The sequence below is a fragment of the Sphaeramia orbicularis genome, chromosome 4 (assembly GCF_902148855.1).
Source record: "Sphaeramia orbicularis chromosome 4, fSphaOr1.1, whole genome shotgun sequence".
NCBI lineage: Eukaryota > Metazoa > Chordata > Actinopteri > Kurtiformes > Apogonidae > Sphaeramia > Sphaeramia orbicularis.
The window spans coordinates 58,780,990-58,787,868 of record NC_043960.1 but is presented as its reverse complement, the minus strand read 5'-3'; positions in this window follow the sequence as shown (position 1 = coordinate 58,787,868).

Here is a 6,879-nt window from a genome sequence, read left to right as displayed (position 1 = left end):
CTGTATGGAACAACCTGGAAACTGTTGAATTTAAACAGAAACAGTCGATCCACACATGCACACCGTTCAGGGTGCTTGGCGGAGGTTTGCGTTCTCTGAACACTTGTTTAATGTTATTTTTTGCACTAAAACAAAGGAAAAAAAATTGAAGTTTGTCTTATTTCTAGGCATAATGTAATATTATTTTTCTCACATCAAAGCAAGAAGAAGTCATTCTTTTTTGTCGGTTCTTCTGCTGTTAGTATTTGACTGTAGATCAGATTGGTCTGTATGTGGAACCTGAACTAACATGAGTTCCACAGCCTGGACTGTGGAATTTTTACACTTTGCAAATTCATCCCACAGGCCGGATTGGAACCTTTGGGACACATTTGGCCCTCGGGACGCATGTTTGACACCCCTGATCCAAACCTAAACTCATTTTATTATTATTATTATTATTATTATTATTATTATTATTATTATTATTATTATTATTGTACAGCTGTTTTTATGTCTTCTTAATCTATTCTTGTATTTTAGTCTATCATTTTGCTTTTTTATTCTTCTGTACGACACTGTTTTTAATTGTACAGCTGCTTTATGTCTTTCATCTATTCTTGTATTTTATTCTTTTATTTTGGTTTTCCCCTTGTTCGTTGTTTTGGAAAAAGCATCTGCCAAATGCATAAATGTAAATGTAATCTCATAAAAGTACCAACCCTGGTCCTGCAGATCTGCTATCCTGCATGTTTTAGATGTTGTCCTCTTCCAACACACCTGACGGTCGTTATCGTTCTTCTGCACAGTTTGTCAGACTCATCATTTGAATCAGGTGTGTTGGAAGAAGGACACATCTGAAACAGAAGGACAGTAGATCTGGAGGACCAGGGTTAGAGACGCCTGGTCGACATGATCTGTGAATTAAATATAGAAAATACAAGATGTTCAAAGGAAAACACACAAAATATAGAGAATAATATTACAATAAATGGTTATTGAAGGTAATTCATTTATCAGACACACTGCAAAAATCTAAATCTGACCAAGTGTATTTGTCTCATTTCTGTTCCAAATATCTGATCCCACTTAAAATCAGACAGAATCACCGACAGAGGAACTTTTCACTGAGATAGAAGAACTTCAAGGCTGGTTTTTGACCCGTAAGTTACGACTTCAAACCACGACTCACGAAGCAAGTCACGCCAAACTGCCTGAGCGCAAGGAATTGTGGGAGTTAGATGTAAACAAACCAGCATGGTGGACCGTATGGAGCTTATGTTCAGGGAAGGAAACAGGATTAAAAACAGCGCATAAGGCAAGAGAAGCTGTTCTACCTTTAATGTGACGTTATTTGTATATTTGAATATGTATTTGGTATTAAATTATTCATGTCCTAACGCTAGAGCAGAACATTTACATAATATAGACTAAGTAATGTCAGAGCGATACCTTGTTTTAATAAACAGTTTGCATAAACACCACATCCATGAGGGGAACACCATTCTTGTTTCATGGGCTACATGACGTCAGAGGTCAGAACTGTGAGAACATGGATCTAGTACAAGTTCACAGGTGGGAAGTCACAGGTTTGACTGACATTCCAGTGCATTTGCACCGGGAGAAGGATGGAAAAACACGAGTTACGGATGGACCTGAACGCAGCACTATTTTTAGACAATAGATCTAGAAAATCTCATTTCAATAAATCTTAAGAAGATAATTTTTTGTTGTTCCATTGGCAGATTTTTTTTTTTTTTTTTGCTTGAATTAAGCAAAAAAAAAATCTTTAATTAAGTCAAAAATTCTTGAATTAAGCAAAACAAAAACCCAAACATTTTCAGATAAGCAAAAAAAATCTTGAATTAAGCCAAAAAAACCCAAAACTAATTAAGCAAAAAAAAAAAAAAAAAAAATCTTGAATTAAGCAAAACAAAAAAAATCTTGAATTAAGCAAAAAAAAGTTTTGAATTAAGCAAAAAAATCTTGAATCAAGCCAAAAAAAAACTTGAATTAAGTAAAATAAATCTTAAATTAAGAAACAAAATCTTGAATTAAGCAAAAAAAATCTTGAATGAAACAAAAATATCTTGAATTAAGAAAAAAAATCTTGAATTAAGCAAAAAAAAATTCTTGAATTAAGCAAAAAAAAAAAAAAAAATCTTGAATTTAGAAAAAAATCTTGAGTTAAGCAAAAAAAAAAAAAAAAAAATCTTAAATTAAGCAGAAAAAAAATCTTGAAATAAGCAAAAAAAAAAAAAAAAAAAAAATCTTGAGTTAAGCAAAAAAAAAAAAAAAAAATCTGTCAATGGAACAAGTGAAAACTATCTTGGTCAGATTTGTTGGAATCAGACTTTCCAGATCTATTGTCTCTAAATCAGTTCTTCTGTCTCACTGAACAGTTCCTCTTTAGGCGATTCTGTCTGATTTTAAGTGTGATCAGATATTTGGAACAGAAATGAGACAAACACACTTGGTCAGAGTTTGTTTTTTGCAGTGTAGCAGTGGTTTTGTTTACCTGCTTTACTAGTTCCAGATACTTCCTGTCGCCTTTGTCAGAAGAGTCACATGATGTTGCTGTGATGTGTCTTATTGGCTGCTCAGCCAATAAAACTAATAAAGCAGGTAAACAAACAACCTGATAAATGAATTACCTACAATAATTATATGTGTAAGACAGTATGAACCTTTACCAGTACGAAAAAGGATGAATAATCACGAAACAAAGGTTAAATACAGAGAAAATAATATTTTGGAACTGCCACAAAATTATGGGTTAACAATACGCAGATGACACCCAGTTATTTGTTAGTGTGTTACTCACTTAAATCCACCCAATTAAAGAACTGTGTGTTAATACATTCAAACGTGTTAATTGTGTATTTTACTGTTATGTTTCATGTATTTTCATATGTACATAGAACACAGAGGATGTGAAACCCTGAAGGTGAATGAAATCATGGAGTGGTTGTGGAACTGAACCCAGTCCACTGTGAACACTCACATCTCCAGTTGTGACAGTAGGAAACACAAGTGTTGGGTTTACTTACTCTGTGGTGTGAAGTTTCATGCTGTTGTTCTTTGTGCCGTGGTTCAGTCATTCTGAAACTCTCACCCCCCCGTCCTTCCACTGATCTCCCACCGTCCTCCGTCCTGACGCCGATCACATGACACCAACCGTTTCCCCTCTGTCATGGTTCGTCTCGGTTCGATTCGTCGACCGCAGATGCATGAACTTCCTTCCTTCCGTCGCTCGTTGCGTCATATTTACACACAGACCGACTTTGTTTTCTTCTGCAGACGACTGTGTTCTGTACATCAGAGTTAAAACTAAAACTACAACTAAATGTACGAAATCAGAAATACTCTATTATTTGTTTTAAAAAGCTTTCTTCCTACTCCTTTTGGACCATGCAAAATTCAGGTCTGTATGTGCCTGAAGATAAATTCTGTTCATATAAATGTTATTTTATTTTTGTCTTAATTTGTTTTCTTTTGTTTTCTTTTGTTTCTTTGTATGTTCGAAATAAATAAATAAATAAATAAATAAAAGCTTAACTCCACAATTAACAAAATTCAATCATTATCTTTTATCTGCAGATTTTGTTTGTTTGTCTGCTGTTAGCAAGATAACTTAAAAAGTTATGGACAGATGTGGATGAAATTTTCAGGAAATGTTGATACTGGCACAAGGAACAAATGACTACATTTTGGTGGTGATGGGGGGGGTCAGCCCTGGCAAAGGTCTGTGCTTTTCAAGTGCTTTTCTAGTTATTATTATTATTATTATTATTATTATTATTATTATTTGTTGTTGTTGTTGTTGTTGTTGTTGTAATAATAATAACAGACAGAATATTGTTAAAATTATGCATACTTCTCTTAAGACATTTCAGGTTGTTCATATTTGTTCAGGTTATTCATATTGTTTGTGAAAGGATAGTTTGTAAATGTAATGATTCTTATGGAATTTTACTTTTTTTTTTTTTTACACTAAAACAAACACAAACTTGTCTGTCTGTGATGAAATGAAGAATTTTACTTAAAAAAGACTAATATCACTCCTTTTAATTGCAAAACAGCATAAATAAATGCAGCCGACCTGTTGTTTGTCTATAAAGGGTTAAATTTACAAAACAATAATTGCAAATCAAATTAGCTTTGTTTAATTTCATCTGATGTTAATGATTCATAGTAAACAAAAATAAAATGTGTTTGCACAAAATGGAACCTTTGATACTTCATGCTATGTTTGCTCTTCTCATCCACATGTAAACAGCTTTTTTAGAAACTCTGTCCAAAGTTTATATTCTCTAAATGTGGTTCATTTTTATCCATGTGTTCATAGACACTGCAGACTTAACCAGTGGTGGTTTTCAGTATAGTTTCATGTTCATAGTTTACAAATTTACTTTAAGTACAGAATATTTCACTGTCCTGGATGGATTAGAAGTTTAGGTTTTAGTAAATGATATAAATACCACGAAAAAACTTGAACTATTACTGTAAGTATAGACAAATTTCATAAATAAATCCAAATATCTCTAATATGTCTAAGATCTTCTATGTACAGTATAAACTGTGCTGGTGTGTGAATGGAGTATGATTCACTGAGGAGACAGGGAGATGCTTGTTGTCACGGTAACGGTGTGGGACGATGGTTAAAGCAATGAATGAGGAATACGTTATTGAATTCAGGTTTAGTCATCATTCATATTTTCACTGACTGTAACAAACAGCAGCAGGAGGGTTTCTAGTATTGAACTGCAGTAGTATATGTGTGTACTTGTACTCTGTAGTACTAATACTCTGACTCCACCCTCTGACCTCTGTGCATGAAGCCCCGCCTCCACTCTGTGACATGTACATAACACACCCACGCGTCTGAACCCCCTGGACCGACCATGGTGTAGTTTTACAGGCTGTCATCATGTGGATTCACCTACCGCCACATTTACTGTCAACTTCTGCATCTGTGTTTGTACAAGGGCGGGTCACACAGACGACTGTCTGACCAATCAGTGGTCTGCAGCGTTTACACAGTGTCACCTTTTAGCATCTGGACCCCAGTCCTGGAATCTTGGCAGAGGTGATACCAAAAAACTAGTACCAGGTACCAGATTCCAGGTCCTTTTTCATAATGGAAACAAAAGGCCGAGTTGAGTCGAGCCGATACCACGTAGTGGACACACAGTGTAACCCAGGTCTCCTTACCCATTTTGAAATAATTTATTATACAATTTCCAAAATGCTACTGCAAATATTGTCACTGTGATTATGTTTGTTTATTTATCTATTTTATTTTTTATGTGTGCCTGCACTACCTGTGTGGCTGGAAACTGTCACGGTATCGCGAGATTAGAGCGCCAATCAGAGCAGGACTGAGGCAGAAAACGGAAGTAGAGCCGACAGGTGGAGGAAGTAAGAGAGAGAGAGAGAGAAGACGGTAGAGTGAGCGGTGGAGTGGACGGAAAACATGGAGTCACAGAGCTGCTAAATACTCACCTGTTTAACCACTGATCTGAGCTACATTTATATTCTTGGACAGTTCAATGTATAGATGTGTTTTCAGCTACAGTTATAGAGGTCCACTGAAGACAAGTGAAAGGGAAAAGAAAGGAGAAGTGAACCCAACTCCTGAACTGGTCAGTTGTATTGCTGTTGCCGTTAGCTTGTTGCTATTGTCCTTTGGATTTCACAGTGCACTGCTCTGATCGCCACTGCTATATGTGTCTGTAGAATGCATGGACTTGGTGTATTTAACTGCGCTGTGCTCGCTGGTTAGTGGTTGCTACTTAGTGGACGCTAATTGGTAGTCACTAGTTAGCGTTAGCGGACGCTAGTTAGCGCTTGGCGTTAGCACTAGCTTCATAGCTGCAAACATTGGCATGCTAAGCCGGAAGTGCTATCCGCTAAACCGGAAGTACTACCTGTAATCGATAAAACTGTTTAATGTTTACTATGGATAAAAGTGACCATGCTTTGGGAATATTAATTAAGTTGTGTATATTTAAAGTTAAATTATGCACTTTTGATAACTTTGGAGATAATGAATTTGATGTCGAAACTTGCTACTTGTGATTTATTTGAATGTGTTTGGTCTGATAAACCTTAACAAAGAGTGAATGTCATTAAAGTGTGTACTTGTGTTATTTCAGGTCAGGTTTTTTCCTGTGATTGGAAACCCTGATGGAGAGCTAGGAAAAGAAGAACTAGGATCTGCTGAACTGAACTGATCTACCAGCATAGTAGGCGCACACACACACACACACACACACACACACACACACACTGCCCAGCCCAATTCCCTTATTTAATTTTGGACTCTTGACTTTTTTGGACTCATGACTACAACAGACTATTTTTTTTCTGGGTTTTTTGAACTTCTGACTTTGGTTTTTTCCTTTTCCTTGTTCCTTGATTGAATTGGAATTGATGTAAACCTGTGTGAAAGTTATGTCATATGGAAAAACAGAAAAAAGGTCCATCAGATTGAAACTCTTTAAGGTGCACCCAAATTAAGAATTCTAAACAGTTGTTTTTTCTGAACAAGAGAACATGATAATTTAACTGGTTGATCAAACCTTTGTTTTGTATATATTGTAAATATTTCTTTTGTCAGTCCATGGTACCACTTTTACTTGCAACTCTTGTCCCCTGGTTTCACTGCATTCTGTGCATCAGTTTAATCATTCCCCACGCTAGCCGATCCTGGAAATCTTCTGAATTCTCTTAACATTCATTGCAAACTAGCCTGTAGCAATACTAATCATAAAATCCTAATTATATAGCACTTGCTACAACAGCATTTGTTTTCATGTACATGTACAGGTTTTTGTCTGTTTGTTTTCTTATAATCTGTTTCATTTATAAGTAGGATTACTTTATTTAGTTGCATAT